The sequence below is a fragment of the Pteropus medius genome, unplaced genomic scaffold (assembly GCF_902729225.1).
Source record: "Pteropus medius unplaced genomic scaffold, Ma_sr-lr_union100, whole genome shotgun sequence".
NCBI classification, from domain to species: Eukaryota; Metazoa; Chordata; class Mammalia; order Chiroptera; family Pteropodidae; genus Pteropus; species Pteropus medius.
The window spans coordinates 5,598,388-5,616,616 of NW_024342473.1; positions in this window are offsets into that span (position 1 = coordinate 5,598,388).

Below are 18,229 nucleotides of genomic sequence, written 5' to 3' on the forward strand. Positions count from 1 at the left end.
TCACTGCCCTCATAATCTGCCCACCTGCCCTCCCCCGTGTTCTTCCCACCATCAGTCTGGCTATCGCTCACTTGGCCCTTTTGCCCTTGAGTTTCTTTTTCTGTCTCTTTTTCTGCTCCTTTTGGAAATAAGGGAGATGGGGGCAAGGGGAAGAACATGGGACATGAAATATATCCTAGTTCTGAACCATGGCATCTCTTACCTAAAGGAGATGAGCAAAGCAATGAGGACAAGTTTCTAGAGTGAAAAAAAAGCTAACCACATCCCAGTTCTTAATATCATACATTGGCATTCAACTTAAAGTGATTAGTTCTTTGTTTCCAAGGGTGGTTGGTCCCTGGTACCTGTGTGTGTACCAGTAGACGAAGCTAGGCCCCGTATCTGTCTGTATTACATTTAGGGGGGCCATAGTTACTGAAGTACTGGGTACCTAACTTGCACATCTCATTAGGACCCTCAAAAGAAAAATCTCTAGATCCAAAGAAGGGGAAAGATTTTCAAATAAAAATTTTGAAACTGAAGATAATCCCCAGCATACCTTCTACTCCCAGGCAATGGTCTAAAAGTGAAAAGCGGAAGAGATACAATTTGCATTGAATGAACTTCAGCTCTATTCCCAATCACATAAATTTCTGAAAGCCATGCTTAAAAAGCTGTACTGAAGTTTCAGTTATTTTTGATGCCAGTTATCCAAACAAAAGCATGAAATTGGGAATTGTTTTTTGCTTCATCTTTTCTGTCTCACATAGGTATGCCTATTAATTTCAATTAAATAGTGAGAAAGAGGAATGAAAAAGTAAAAATAATTTCTCTTTGAAATAAAAAAGACACAGAAACTCAGCAAATACTCCTAAATATACACAGAATTTGCCATTTTAGGGAATTGTTCCATTTCTACCTACCATTTGATCATGAATGAAGTATTTGAAGAAAGGTTTGGCTCTAAATGAGGCTTAACACATACAAAGGAATATTTGTTCCCAAATGCTTCTACTATGCCAGTAAATATTGAACAGCAATGGGTATACTTCACACAGTGAGAATTTGCCACTTTAGTCAGCACTGCACTCTGTGCCTTTCCTAGTATAAACATTAAAGTGTCACAAGAAAATTTGCCCACAATGACTATGCTGCTAGAACACCATAAGACTCACCCTAGGTTATTCAGATTTCATTATTAACATGTATTTTTAAATATCCTTGTTAAGATAAGAGCTCTTGCAAAATTAAGCTTAAAATATCCTAGTGTTACATGTGTAGAGACCCTTTTCATTAAGGGTTTCTTATGTATTATAAATAATGAGACAGATTTAAGAGTTTAGTACGTTTTTACTGTGATCTAAATAGCTTCTTTCAGTTCATTGAGGTGCCATTAACCAAATAACCCCCTGCAGGGATCTATATTATTCCTAAGAGCTTATAGCATTAATTTCATTTTAAGGATTTAACCCTCCTCCTCCGAAGCTGTGTTTCCTATTTATTAAATCTTATAATCAATAAGAAATTGCACTAATCATATTTAGTCAACAAATTAAGAAACAATGTTAAGCCATTCTTTTACCTAAGTGGAACCAAAAAAAAAAAAAAATGTGCTTTCATATTACAAAACACCTATGTGGTCATTAAGTCTTTGTTTTTCCATCACTCTAGGAGACTAAAGAGGTGTGAGATGAGTAAGAAGTATGATAAGTATGAGTTTCAAGGGTAAAAGACACTCAGGTTGGGCACCCAAATGAACCTTCCTGAGAGCAGTCACTGGCAATCAACCAAATAGCTTTTGTTACCTCTTCACTCATGTGTTCAACTTTTCTCAGCACACCTCTCCCTTCTCCTAACTTCTACTGCTAGGCAAATCTGACAACACATATTTAAAACACCCCATAATCTGGAAAGATAAGAAGAGGCCTTAAGGTTGGGAGATATAATAAGCAGAAAATTGAAGTGATCTCAGGGTATTTTCAGGATGTAAAGGGCTGTAAAAATAGAAAAGTACAAATAACAGGAATTTTCCAAGAACTACAGGATACTATGTAACAAAATACAAATGGGTGACACTTCTTTCTAAATTGAGAAACTAGGATGAACAAAAGACTAAAGTAGCAAACAATTTCTTCCAAGATTAAGTGACTGCTACAAAAAGAAAGCAGTAACTAGCCAAGTAGTATCCTGAGTGAACTAAAAGAAAAGTCACTGCATCTGTGAAAAGATAGGTTAAGTCAATGAACAAATGTACCATATTCCAGAATCCAATGTTTGAGGCTAGGAAGACAAAATATAAAGATACCAGTCCTTCCCAAATTGATCTACACATTCAGTGCAATTCCAATCACAGCACCAGCAGAGTTCTTCATAGAATATTCCAGACTATTAAAATGTATATAGAAGTACAATGATCCAGAATAGCTAAGGATCTCATAAAGAAGAAGGGTAAAGTGAAGGAATCGTCTCAGATATAAAAATTATAAAGCTAGAGTAATAAAGACAATGTGGTACTGCTGCCATTAGGGATGACAAACAGACCAAGAAAATAGAAGAGCTCAAAAATACCCAATATTGGATATTGAAATAATATCTAATAATTATAGCCAATATTAAAGTATAATTTATTTGGTATCTTGATTGTTTAGAGTATGAACTTTGGAGCCAGAATGCCTGCATTCAAATCTCTATTCTACCATTGACTACTTGTGCCACAGTTTATTCACCTACAAAGTGGGATGATAATTTATATCACATAGATATAAATACTTCTTGGAATAGATGCCCTTGTGTAGTGCCCTCCCCCATGGAACCATGGCAGCCTTATGTGACCAATAGGACTCTAAGAAAGTGACAATGTGTGGCTTTAAATGCTAGGCATAACAAACATTACAGCTTCTGTCTTGACCTCTTGGACCAAGTAGCCCCATGGAGAGGCCCAGCACATTGGAACAGAGGCCCTTCTCCAACAGCTAGCAAAACTTACCAGACATGAGAGTGAACCACCTTGAAAGTAGAACCTCCATCTCCAAACTTGGCTTTAGGTAACTACAACAATAATGTCAGCAAAGGTCTAATAGAGTTGCCAGTACATTGCAGACACTGCATAAATTAGAAATTCCATTAGTGTTATCATTGTACAATACTGGAGATTCAGTAGGAAGCCATGGTACAGAGAGCTCCATTCTGTGCCCACAATGATAGTGTCTGAATTATCTTTGCATTCCCAGGGCCCAGTATGGGCTCAATAAAATATGTGTTTATGGAATGCCAGCTATGTGCCAAGTACTATTCTATGCAATAAACGAATGAATAAATGCCTGAAAACTTCTCCAGCTCTTTCATCACAGCAGTGCATAACACAGTGAATAAACATGAAAAAAATGAAAACTCAGTGATTTAGACAAATGATGTTTTAGACCAGTTCAAATTCCCCCTTTTTCAGAGAGCCTGGCCCACCTAATCTGGCTGAGCACTTTGTCCATTTTATTCATACTATTGAAATACTCCTGGGGAAGACACATCCTGAGAAGAAGGTTAAAGTAGTACAAAACTTAAAAAATCAAATCTTAACATAGTCTTCATATATTCCACACAATTTTTAAATGATCTCTATAGGTTGATTAAAGTTATATTAAATTTAAAAAAAAAATACGTTTATAGCGCTCTTCCCCCCCGCCATAAATTATATATTTAAACTATATTAGAATAAGTATGTACATCTTAATTTAATCAGTCTATCTGAAGGCAAAGGAAAAATGTTATTTAAACCGCTTAGAAAATATCTGGGGACACTATTTTATAGTAGATGGCTTTGAAATTATACAAATATTTTTCAGCCAGTATACAGAAAAACTTTTTTTTATTTTAATCTGTTCTCACATTGCACAGTTCCAATATGCACAAAATTTATTTGCCATGGTTTAGTTAAATAATATTAATCTCCTAACAACATGTTTCAAGTCTTAAACACAGAATATTAACTGTGAGTACAGTAATGGCATAAAGTACAAATTTCACTACTAACTCTTTAGTCACAAATCACTACATAGAACCCAGTGTGCATAATAATCAATGACTGACTACATCACTTCGTTCATAGTCTGTCAGTTTTTCATCAAGTTTCATCTATTATTCAGTTCACGCAGAGACAGTAAAGTATGTAGTTGCTTTGCCTCCTTGTTAACAGTTACTTCCCATATGACACAAAAATTGATAATCAAAAGAAGAAATTGGCTGACAAAGATGAATAAGCTTCAAAGAAACAAAAAGTGAAGTAAAATTGTATATGATTAAAAAATGTTGATAATGATAGAGCAAGATCAAGGCCTGCAAGAAGGTACAGTATAACACATATTTAAAAAGTCTAGTGAATATAAAAAATAAAGTCATAGCAACATCTTTTAGTTAAATTGCAATAGGAACAGAAAGCTACTTATGGTTGAAATTTCTACTTTGCCTTGAAGACTATAATAAAAAACAATTTGACTATGATAGCAATGAAATTTGTTGCCATATTGAAAGAAAACTATAATTACTAGGAGACTGAAGAAGGACCTTCAACTGCCAGTAAAGGCTGGTTTCATTGTTTCATAACTTGGCGTAAATTGATTATGTTATACTATTTGGTAGCACAGATAAAGATGCCTTTGTGTAACTGACACCCAGATTCCAAAGAGATACAGAAGAAATAGCTGACCATGGGAGTATTGATGCTGCCACAATTCAACAGACTCGAGCTATGCAGAGGCTTTCAGTCAAGCTGTGCTCACCTCCTCCCGGGACTACATTAAAATTACAACTAAATTATAGGACAGTGAACCTAGAGAATTATCTGAAGACTAGATGAACAGAACTCCTAAAACTGAGGATAAGAAGCTAGGAGGGGCAGAGACAGGAAACAGGCTGGTCTCACACCCACATGTGGCTACTGAGAATCAGGAGGGATGTCTCCTCTACAGATGTACCCCCTGAGAAGCAAGGGGTTTCAGCCCCACACCAGTACCAGCCCGAAGCACCAGTGCCAGAAAGAGAAGTCCCCATAACATCTGGCTATGAAATCAGTGGGGATTCCATTCAGGTGAAATGAAGGGCTGCTGAAAAACCAGGTATTCCTCTTAAAGGGCCCACACTTGTCACAAACACCCACCCTAAGCTCCAGTGAAGAGACAGCAGCTTGAAAGGTGCCAAAGGCATATGGGAAGTAACTGAATTAAGTGGCTTCAGGGTGAGGGCTGAAGGGACAGCCACCATTGTTCCTGTGTTGAGTCCTCTTCCCACACAGCAAGCAGGCAGGTGCCATCTTGGGCGGGGGGGCAGTTGAGGCCTCCCCCCAAAACAGGTGCAGGTACAAGTGAACACCGAATCTGAATCTCCATTAACCTGATAAACACTGTTTGCCCCAACCTGATGACTCCCTGAGACCTTGCCTCACATAACTCGTGCACTGCCAGAGGCTCCTGCAGAGGCAGGCAGTCAGCCTTGGCCCATGCTACAGTCTTTCTTAAAAAGTCTCAAAGGTCCACAGGCCCCAGGCAGGTAGCAGTTGGCCTCAGCATGCCCTGTGTCTCTTGCTGAGCAGCTCCAAGCCTGGTACTAGTGGTAAAGGGAGTGGCTGACTTTGGCCTACCCTGGAGCCCCTCCCAAGAGGCCCAAGAATAAACACACTCAGTGGCCAGCTTCAGGCCACAACAGAGCAACATCCAAATAGACCCACAAGCAGCACACCCAAAGGTGATCTTGGCAGGCACCAGAGCCCTGCTGGGGTGAATCCTGCTTTCTGGGGTCAGGGTCAGCAGCTTATATGCTATGGTCATGGCCAGTCTTCACAGCCAGTCAGCCTGAGGATCAGTCCCACCCACTGATGTGCCAAGAGTAATCAAGGCTCAACTGCAATAGAAGGACACACACAACCCACACAAGGGACACTCCTGGAGCATCCAGCTCAGGTGATCAGGGAAACTGTGCCACTGACCCCCATAAAACACCTACTATACCCCATAAAACACCTACTATACCCTGCCAAGAATGGAATACATAGCAGATCTACATATATAGAAACAAACACAGGGAGGCAGCCAAAATGACAAGACAAAGAAACATGTCCCAGATGAAAGAACAGCACAAAATTCAAGAAAAAGAGCTAAATAAAATGGAGACAAGCAATCTCTACCAGATGCAGAGTTAAAAACACTGGTTATAAAGATGCTCAATGAACTTGGAGGAAGAATAGATTAACTCAGTGAGAATTTTAACAAAGAGATAGTAAACTAAAAAGGATGTAGAAACTATAAAGAAGAACCAGTCAGAAATGAGGACTAGAAGACTGAAATGAAGAATACACTGGAAGGAATGAACAGTAGATTAGATGAAGCATAAAATGAAATCTGCTATTTGGAAGCAGTGAACTTTTTGATACTGTTCTTATATATTGGATAGATCTCCTTGAGTAAGAGGGACAATCAAAACAAAAAACAAAAAAAAAAGGAAACTAAAAAGTTTCACACAGCAAAGGAAACCATCAACAAAATAAAAAGACAACCTAGTGAATGGGAGAACATTTACCAATATGCATTCGATAAGGAGTTAATATTCAAATTTTATAAAGGACTCATATAACTCAACACCAAAACACAAAAGATCCAATTAAAAAATGAGCAGAGGACTTGAATATATATGTGTTTTAAAACTAACCATGGAAAAGCATATATTGCGCTCATGAATAGGAAGAATTAACATCATTCAAATGTAAATACTACCCACAGCAATCTAAAATTCAATGCAGTCTCTATCAAAATACCAATGGCATTTTTCACAGAACTAGAACAAACAATCCTAAAATTTATATGGAACCAGAAAGACCCCAAATAGCCATGGCAATCTTGAGAAAGAAGAACAAAGCTGGAGATATCATGCTACCTGGTATGAAACTATACTGCAAGGCTATAATAATCAAAACAGCATGGTACTGACATAAAAACAGACACATAGATCAATGGAACAGAATAGAGAGCCCAGAAATAAATCCATGTCTATCTGGTTGTTTAATCTATGATAAAAAAAAAAAAAGGCAAGAATATAGAATTCAGTAGAAACAGTCTATTCAATAAATGGTGGTGGGAAAATTGTATAGATACATGCAGAAAAAATGAAACTGGACCTTCTTACACCAGTTACAAGAATAGACTCAAAATGGATTCAAGACTGAAATGTAAGACCAAAACCATAAACTCCTAAAATAAAACATAAGCAACAAACCCTCTGACACTGCTCTTAGTAACATTTTTTTCTGATATATCTCTTTGGGCAAGGGAAACAAAATAAAAAAATAAACAAGTGGGACTACATCAAATTAAAAAGGGTTTGCACAGCAATGAAACCATCAACAAAATGAAAAGACAACCTTCTGGATGAGAGAAGATATTCACCAATGATACTTATAATAGTGGATTAATATCCCAAATTTATAGAGAACTTATACAACTCAACACCAAAAACAAAAAAAAAGAAAAAAGAAAAAGAAAAACAATCCAATTTAAAAATGAGGCAAAAGACCCGAATAGACATTTCTCCAAAAAGGACATTCAGATGGCCAACAGACATATGTAAAGATGCTAAACATCACTGATCATCAGAGAAATGCAAATTAAAACTACCATGGTATATCACTTCACACCTGTCAGAATGGCTAGCATCAATAAATCGACAAACAGATGTTGGCAAGGATATGGAGAAAAGGGAACGCTCATGCATTGTTGGTGAGATTATAGATTGGTATAGCCACTACGGAAAACAGTTTGGAGGTTCCTCAACAAATTTAAAAGAGAACTACCTTATGACCCAGCAATTCCACTTCTGGATATTTATCCAAAGAAATCCAAAACACTAATTCGAAGAGATATGCGCATTCCTATGTTCATTGCAGTATTATTTACAATAGCCAAATTACAGAAACAACCTAAATATCCAATAATAGATGATGGATAAAGAGGTGGTACATATATACAATGGTACATATATACAAAGAATGAAATCTTACCATGTGCAACAACATGTATGAGCCTAGAAGGTATTATGCTAAGTGAAATAAGTCAAACAAAGACAAATACCATATGATTTCACTTATATGTGAAATCTGAAAAACAAAATAAATGAACAAACAAAATAGAAACAAATGCATAGATACAGAGAACAACCTGATGGTTCCCAGGTAGGAAGGGGACCAAGGAGACTAGGTGAAAAAGATGAAGGGATTAAGAAGTACAAATTGGCAGTTACAAAATAGTCATGGGGATGTAAAGTACAACATAGAGTACAGTATAGTCGATAATATTATATTAGCTATATGTGGTGCCAGGTGGGTACTAGACTTATTGAGGGAATCACTTTCTAATCTGTGTAAATGTCTAACCACTATGCTGTATACCTGAAAATAATGTAACATTGAATGTCTATTGTAATTGAACAATTAAAGTGCAAGTGAATAAATAAAAGAGACTCTAGCTATGCAGCCAGATAAACTTAATGAAGGATATTTCATGAATATAAACCAGGAAAATGGTTGAGATAGAAAGGATGAAGATGTCCCAGAAAAAGTAATGTCAGCAAAATCTTCACATTAAAAGAAGTCTCAGAGATACTGTACAATGTTGAAAGTGCAAAAGATAAAATGTTAAAAAATGATCCAAAGAAAGGAAATGACGGTTTTTCAAGGCATTAGAAAAGATACTCCCTCCATATCATAACTTATATGATAAGAAAGCAAGTACCAGTCAAACTATAACTTGATAAGTATATCTTGATATCAAGTATAACTTGATAGGTTATTTACAAAAAAAATAAAATAATTTTCAATTAAATAACTCTCAATGCTTCTAATGTTCTAGGTTGCAATGTATTAAATGAATATTAGTCTATTTTTTTTATTTTCCTACACATTTTTAAGTGACAGAATCTTTAATGGTTTGACAAAAATATTACATAACTTTCCTCATTGGTTATTAAGATCACCTTTTATGGTTTCAGCTTGCAAATTTTTACTGTGCTGAACTACTGTACAAAGTGAGGGCCACCTGCATTTGGTAAAGCAGTCACAATAAAAGAGGAAAGAAAAAATGTAAGACATGACTGATCTGTTGTATTTCAGTGGTTACAGTGTAGTTCAAACAAATTTTAAAAACCTTGACTAGCTAGGTTTTTAAACCTAGGATTTCAGGATAAAATAAAAACCTACTACTTTTTCTCAAGTATCGGAGCAAATTTGCTTTTTGATTTGTATACCCAAGAGTAGAAAAGCACTAGATGGAGATTTGAGGAGTCCAGGTTCAAAACTGGGCTATACCGTGAACTCCCCATGTGACTCAGAACCAATCTCTCTATTCATTCTATAAACATTTATTGTCAGACCCCTGCTGTGTGTTGAGTATACAAAATTGAACAATATGAAGTCTGGCCTCAAAGAACTCACTTACTATTAGGAAAGAAAAACCCGAAATGATTACAGTACAGTTGTCATCTATAAATCAGATCTAATAATGCCTACCTCCCAGGGTGACTAGGAGGATAAAATGAGACTATATGGGAAAGCATTTTGCTATCAAGTATTATACATATACTAGCTAGTACTACTGTCATCGTAGCACCTGATAAAAGTTGGACTAGAATACTCTTACGTAGCATATTCTCAGGCCCCACCCAGACCTAATAAGTCAGAAACTCTGGAGGATAGGGCCCAAAATTCATGTTTTAATAAGCCCTCCATATGATTCTCATGCAGCTGAAGCTTAAGAACCATTGTAACATGAATCCTAGTGCAGGATACTTATTTCCCAATTATCCATGAGGAAATTGAAGCAGAATACAACCAAGTATTGTAATTGGACAGGAAAATTAGCAAAAGTCCTAATGAGCTATTAATCGTTATGCTTGTATTTAGTCCACTGCCATCTGTTTCTCAAGTCTTTCCACTAAGATAAAATTCAGAGTAGAGTTCCTGCCTATAATCCCACTCATAGTAGGGGCTGTGTTCTGAGTCTGAGTTTTAAATAAACAAATACAGATACAGAAATCTAACACAGATTCTAAAAACTTTTTGCTCAAACTAACAAAGAGATCATATTATTTCGATGAAAAGGTCATGACTAACTTAAGAATTCATCTCGGAGAAATTCTTCAGAATCCATGACACATTCAAGTCAATGTCATCAGTGTTAATAAAGGTTTATTCTTTGAGGATTAAAGTCATTTTCTACCTTTTCAAAAGTAATTTGAGATAATAAATTATAGCAATAGCCAAACATGGTAATATTTGTCATATTTTGAAAATTTTCACCAATTCCACTGGTTCCATAAAAGAGTATCTTCCTGTACTAAATATTAAAACTTAACAGCCATCTTCATTTTCATGTATGTTCATTGATTATCCCCTAGAGGAAAAAGTACTACAGTACAGATATTTATGACAAAGCCATCTAGAACCTACACAGAGATTAGCACAGAATGAGCACTCAAAAAAATATGTGTTGAGTGAATATATCCCTATGGTTAGACAACATGAGTATAATGGCTATTTTTTTTTTGGACCTACCGTATATCATAACCAATCCACACAATAGCTCTGTGAAATTAGCATTAATATTTCCATCAAACAAATGAAGGATCTGAGGTTTAGATGTTTTTAAAAAGAGTCAGTATTACTCAAATAGTGAACGGCAAATTAAAAAATTTGACAGAGGTCACTCTAACTCACAAGTTCTTTCAATGAGACTACTCTGAAAGACTAAGCCACTGTCACTTTCTTTATCCATGATAAACAGTATCACGATATGTACCAGTGTAAATTCTTTAACAAGCCAAAACAGAGAAATCCAAATTGATCTTAGAGAATACCTGCTACTGGTTTACATGACTATCTGAAAATCTAGCTGCTTTCTTCGCTTTCTGAGCTGTCTCAGTGTTGCAACTTCAGTTGAGGTATTCATTTTTCTGAATAGAACTTGCTCTTGTTATTGATTACTTTATCTGGAATAGCAGGATTCCTGAAGCACATGAATGTTTTGCGCCACTGAAAATTACCTGGCTGAAGACCATATATCGGTTCCTTTATTTCTAACAGAACCACAGGTGCTCTTTCAAGCTGCCAGAGTAAGATTCTGAGGTCCCAAACTGCTGTCAGTCTCATCATCATTAGCCCTGAAGTGCTCCTCTATGAGAAACTTTTCACACTTGACATGTCCCTGCTCTTTGCAAATTATTTTAAATGACTTCTTAATTAGAAGTAGTATGTTGCCCATTGCTAATGAAGCAGGCAAGAGCCGTGGTCAGGAAACAGGGATGGTTCTGATTCTCCTTTTTTCTCTCTGAAGACACCTGTTTCTAAATGAAGTAATTGTGTCTGCTCTGCAGCCACTGTTGTGTCTCTTTACAATAAAATGTGAATTCTTTATCTCTGGGTTGCAGATTTTTGCAAGCATCATAAAACTCAGATCTAGTTAACCTTATTTTAATGTTTTTCCCCTTCCACCAGTGACTTCTGAAAGACAGAGAAAAGATCATTTCTTTCAGGAAGAATTATCTATATAGTCTATGCCTCTAACCCAGGTAGTGGTTCCTGAATGTTTTGCAAAAGTATTGAGCAGTCTGTCAAAGTAAGTGTGTTCTCATTAGGAAGACCTGCCAGCAAGAACTCAGTAAGAAAGCATCACCAAATTCAAAAAAAATCTTTTTCTCCTCACCAGTTAAAAAAATAGACAACATTGTCCACCCTTGTTAAAAATGTATTTTGCTCTTTTATTCCCACTGATTGTTTAAAATTTTGGTTAATAAATGTCTTAAATAAATAAAAGAAAAGGATCAGTTCTCAATTTTATTTTATTTTATTTTAAAAGCATTATCCACCCATTTCACAGGGGAAATCATAACATTATGATACATATTACAATTTAAAAATTTATACATGAACTACTCCCCAGTAGCCCCTCCTGGGCTAGGGTTTATTTAGACTTGAGAGGATTCATCACCTTTAGTTTAGAATTGAAGCTAGATAGTTCTAGAATCTAGATAAATGCCCTTATCCTAGTTGGTGTCGACCTACCCAACTCTGCACATCCCTTTGAGGTCATCTTCAGATTTACCTCTTCTTTGCATGTAACCCAATGCCACTATATCAGAGTGCTTTGCGTGTGGCAAACAAATAATCGATACTTAAAGAATAAATTGGAAATTTAAGGGTACATTGTATTAAAAATTGATTACTAAATCAAAGTAATCTGTTGCCTTTAACAGCAATAGTAACATTTACTCGACACTACTATGTTCCAGGTACTCTGCTCATTGCTTTGTATACATTATCTCATGTGTTCTTATGTAGTGACACTATGAAAATTTATGTAATGACACTGTGACACTACCCCCATTTTAGAGACAAGAAAAAAAGGCTTTCATGGGAAGTTAAAGATTAGCTACCTCACATCACAAACTATGAAGTGATAGGGCCATGATTATCCTAAAAGGAAAAACCTGAGTATTTGTCCTTAACGAGAATTAGATGATATAATATAGCCCCTCAGAGTGTATCCTTGACCTGGAGCGAAATCATCCAAAAGCACATCAGCATAAATTAGACCAGCTACTAAGCTGAAAATCTTCTGAGCTCTGGAAACTTGTGAGACAACATCTTATCAACTGGTAGTTCTTGGGCACTTAGCTGTTCCATCCTTAATTGTATAGCTTTAAGGCAGTAGCTTCCGAAGCGTGGTCCCAGGATCATCTGTACCAGACTCATCTTGCTGAATTTGCAAGTTACTAAACTTTTCTCTAGACCTCACAAATCAAAATATCTATAGTGGGTCCCAGGAGTATGTAATTTTTAATAAGTTCTCCAGAAAATAGCTTCTTGGACACACTAAAATCTCTGCACTACTGTTCCAAGGCCCCAAAACTGAGCTTTCTCATACACAGTCACTTTGTCCCTTTAAGTGCAGGTGGTAAGGCATGCATGACATCTCCAAAGCAGCTTTCCCCATCTACACTTTGAGGAAAAGAGTTTGACTTGCTGCATTTATATTCAATCCCCTGTTTTTATAAATGAGGAAACAAAAGCTGAGATAAAATAAGTGACTTCCCCAAAATCAGATTTGAAGGCAAGCTCTGTAGTTCTCAAGCTTGTTTTTTTCTCAAGCTTAATTAGAATCGTTAGAAGTAAATAGTGCACTACTGTTAGACCACATTTTGCAAAGTGTCTGGAGAGATGTGTAATACAGTAGTTGATTATATAGGATGGGTCCTGAGAAATAAAGGGAAAAATCATTGAACTAAATTTCAAGAGATGTGCAATAATTCTATAAGACTTTCCGCTCTCTATCCATAAATTTACTAAAACAATAAAAGGTAGAATTATGTCACCTTTTACTACAAAGCCCTATATTTATGATTTTGTGGTGCATTATGGAGACAACAAAGTTATTTTGGGGTTTCTTTTGTTTTAATAATAGCACATAAAAATTCTTGCTGATATTATGTTACAGTTTTTGTTTTTATTTGTAAGAGCCCACTACAACTAATTCTTAATGTATGCTACTCCTCAGGTCATACTTTTTACTCATAGTCACCATTCTGATGAAATTTTAGGACTTATCTTTCTAAATTTCTTAAAATCTTTTTACTGACAATTAGAAAAAAATCTTAAAATAGCTGACTACAAAGAAAGAAACTTCTAATAATAATCTCTTTCTCTTATACCATACATTATCAACAAATTATTTTGGGGGGAGGGAAGAGGGGATAACAAAGTTGCTCCTTCTTTGGCAGATTCAGAACAAAGACAGAAAACTGAATACTCACAAAAAATAGATACATCTAAAAATATCCAGATGTAGTTCCTTATATATACAAAAAATAAGCAATATAACTCTAAAATATTACTCTTGTTTCTAGTTTATGACTTGAGTACATGGTCAGTCTTTAGTGGGTGGTTTGAAGAAGATGGCAAAAATTTTCAACCACCCTGAGATCTTTCTTCTCTGCTTATATAATGGTTTTTAATGTTTCCACCATAAAAGTCTTACCAGAATGCCAATTTCAGAAACTCAGCTGTGACCTGGGAAGCCCCCTTATGAGCCAAGCTCAGGTCTTTGAACACCTCCTGTTGAAAAGCAGAGAGGAGAACACTGACTGCTATCTCTAAAGGTTAATGAGTGAAGTCACCAGCAAATCTATGGGCAGTTTCAGGGCACCAGGAATCTCGAATGAGGAAATATGGAAGCAATCAGTTAGCTCCTTAGAGTTTGAGGAAGCTAAAGACCCTCCAATGAAGGCTGAATTCCAAAGTGAGTGTACGACCTATTGTAGACTGTACCACAGAAGTTCTTGGCCTGCAGAGATGAAAAAATTTTTTGCCTAATACTTGAAAAGATATGAGAATGGAGAAAAATGTGGATAGAGAGCATAGAAAACTAGTAATTTTGTCCAAGTCTACAACTAAAACTTAATAAACAGTTCTTACTCCTTGAGCCTTATAGTCAAGTAGCAAACCAAACTTAGAGAATCTTGAGATATCATTCAAAAGAGGACCAAGAAGATCCAAAGCAAAGCTGAAGTCTATGCAAGCACTCATCTTGCAAAAGTATTGGAGGCAAAAGTGTTAATGTAATGTCAGTGCCAGTCACTGAGAAGCCGGAAGTATTAGCAAATTCATCCTCAGAAGGTTTGAAATAGAATTCAGTTAGTTTCATCGATATGGCTGTTTGACCTCCGGAGAGGTCAAAATAAATGAACCCAAGGAAAAACGGCAAATTACCTCCTTCTTTACCATATAGTACAGGAAAAATCTTGTATTGGCACATGACCACACAGACTGTGGCTTTCCAGTGAAAAGCAGTAGTCAACAAAGCATTCAAATATCTATGTCTATATCTATGCCTATGTACATCTATATCTATATCTACATCTATATCTCCTGATGATGGGCAAGCTTTTGAAGAGGGAATAGGATAACAAAGCAGAGGTCTTAAACAAAGCAAAGACAAATTAATACAAGGAACAGCAGTATAGCAGGGGTTTTGGGCACAGAGAAAGATTCTGACAGAAAGAAAGGGCAGAAAATTAAAACTTAGCATGGATACTCTAGCCTTCCAGGATTAAAATTATCAAAAATTGTCATATTAAAAATAAAAACAGAACTCACATGTATAACCAAAAGTCTGGCTATGTGAAGCATCAGACTACCAGAATGCATATTGTTTTCATTTCCACACAGTCATGGAGTGACTCCAACTTTGCTACTTGCCCTCTATCCCAGGAACATACAATTATATACAGAAAACACCCTGTATCAAAGGCAAACATTAAACTCATAATCAAACATGACTCTCTCTTTTACTACTTTTGTGACAATCAACATCTCACAATAATTTCTCTTATGACTGATTTCCTTATCTGTACAAATGGGAATTATTGCTTCTCTCTCAATCTATCTCACTGGATTGTTTTTCAGATGAAATTACATCTCATAAAGGGAAGCATTTTATAAGGCATAAAGCACAGTATATGCAGGAAATATTGTTATTGGTATTGAACATTTACGTAAGACATTCAGGCAAGACCAAGCAAGTGAGGCTTCAGTGAATAAAAGCATATGATAGTGGAGAGCTGATGTAGTAGCTGGAACAGTTAATCCTCTGTTCCACTTGGTTTTTGTTTTTGCTCATTATGTGTGCACAATCTATTGTCTATTCAACCACTCCTTTAGGGGTTGGAGACAGCTTCGCACTTAGCCAATGATGTGTCACAATAAATTCAATTTTTTTTCTTAATCAGTATCCTCACAAAGCATAGGTCTTTAAAGTATCAGAATTAAATTGTAAATTGGCCCATGGGTTGAATACATAAACATTTTAATACCCAAAAACAATTTCAATTTTGCTTTCCAAAATTCTTTCCAAAAAGTGCATGGCAGTGTGAGACCATAGATTATTAGGCAATGATGCACCATATTTTTAATTAAAATTAAATTCCAATGATCCATCAGGCAATCCAAGTGAAATGCACAGTATAATAAATTTCAGAACTTAATCACTGTCACTGTCCATTAGAAAATCACACTAAATTTCTCCATACTACAGTTCTACAGCTATGCAGAAATGCTTTTTAAAAAATTCTTTAAAAAAAAATCTTCATTCAAAGAAATACAAATATGTACAAATAGTTATATATTATTTCAAATTAACTCATAAAAGAGGTGCACAAAGCATCTTTCGGATTCTTTGGGAATGTTTTATGTGTTAATGAACATAATTCACTGGTCCGATTTGGCTTTTTTTTTTTTCACCAGCAGCAGTGAAGCTATAAAGCTCATTTGATATTGTAGAAAAAGCACAGGGCTGGAGGTCAGGACAACTGGTGTCTAGGCTTGTTGTGCCACCTATTCATGTACAATCTCAGCTAATTTACACAGTCTCTCTGGAACTTAAAATCTTCACTAAAATGAAATAGGTTGACTCCATTATATGAAAAGGCCCCGTGATGGTCTCAAATTTATTTCCAATAACTGTTCTTTCCTTTTTTTGTATAATAATAGAAACTCCTAGTTTTATCTAGTCTCATGGCTATTCAGGATAAAACTTTATTTTCCATCTTCCTTGCAACTAGGCATGACCACATGAGTAAGTTCAAGTCAATGACATATGAGTAAAAGTGACTGTATCCTTCGAGGGAAACACTATGCCCTCTCCCCTCTCCTTCTTTCCTCTGCCCCTTTTCATGAGCTGAAGGCAGACATGGTCATGAGTCCTCTTGAACCATAGGGACAAAGACAAGGTACCCTAGTGATAGAAAGAGACGGACTCCCTAAAACCAGGGAGCTGCTGCTGTACAGATCCTGGCATGTCAATTTGGACTATGACAAAAAAGAGAAATGAACTTTAATCACTATTGTTTGAGATGTTTGAGAATAACCATATTATGTTATCTTTTCTCTTAGTTTGAAAGGCAAAGTGATATAGTAAAACAACACGAGATTTTGAAAAACTATAGACCTGGGTTCAATCTTGACTCAATTGCATGACTTTGGGTGAGTTCCCAAAAATCTCTGAGCCTTTGTTTTTTCATCTATAGGTAATGTAAGAAAAATGAGCCTATCAGAATGCCTAGTAGTTGGTAACTTATCAATAAATGGTAGTGGCTGCGATGAGTTTCTATTAACTGGTATAACATGGTAATCATTCTGAGCAGAAACTGGGGTCGTCTAGTTTTGTTGTTTTTGTATAACTTATAGCTCTCAAGATACCAAACTATTACCACATAATGGGCTGGACATTTAATCAGCCTAACACACTCTGAGATTCTTGAGCATGTTTTAATTACAAACCCCATTGCTCATATTATAAGTTTTAATCTTCCAATCATAAAAAAAAAGTGCTGCTGTCCAGCGCAGATTGGAAGATCATTGTTTCTGAGTCATAATTCCCTGTCAGCTCATAACATTTGAGTGGCAATGAATTTGCACATCCCATGAGATTATCGAAAGAGACTAAGTATTTTTGCAAAAATGGATATTTGAATAATGTAATATAATTCAATGAACAATATTATGACAGATAAACAATTTTTTTGTGGAGGTTTTTTTTAAAATGCAATCTTGACATCATAAGAGTCAATGAAAAGTTGAAACTCTCTCTCTCAATATGCTATTTCTATTGTCACGAATTCACCCAAGTCAGATGGTAAGAAAGGTTTAGATTTAAACCTTCCCTTAGGGGAAAGTGCCTTTCATCCCCCACAGGCAAATTTTAAAACTAATTTACTGAACACCATGGAGATTTTTTCACCTTCTCACTGAAATTCCAGACATTGGCTTAGAATAGAATTAAATTACAGAACTGGTTGCTTTTACCTGAAAGAAAATTTTTACATTTGTTCTGAAATGCTTTCCTTCCCTGATAGAAATAGAGGTTTATCATCATTACATGCCTTCATCAAGAAGAGTAATAGCACAAAAAAACATTTCCCCAGAAAGTCTCCAACTATACATCTCTTCTATATTATGACTTGTATGGTTGAAAATCTGTAATCTTTTTTCATTTTAAAATAAATGCCTGCCTTAACCTTCAGAGGTTTGATATAGAGTTTTGAATTACACTTTAAACAGAAAAAAAATGTAATGGATAAATGTTAAAATCATTAAATAGATTTTACCTAAGTAATAAAAAGAAAATGACTCATCCCAGGCCATTGTTATATGATGTATCATTTCGGG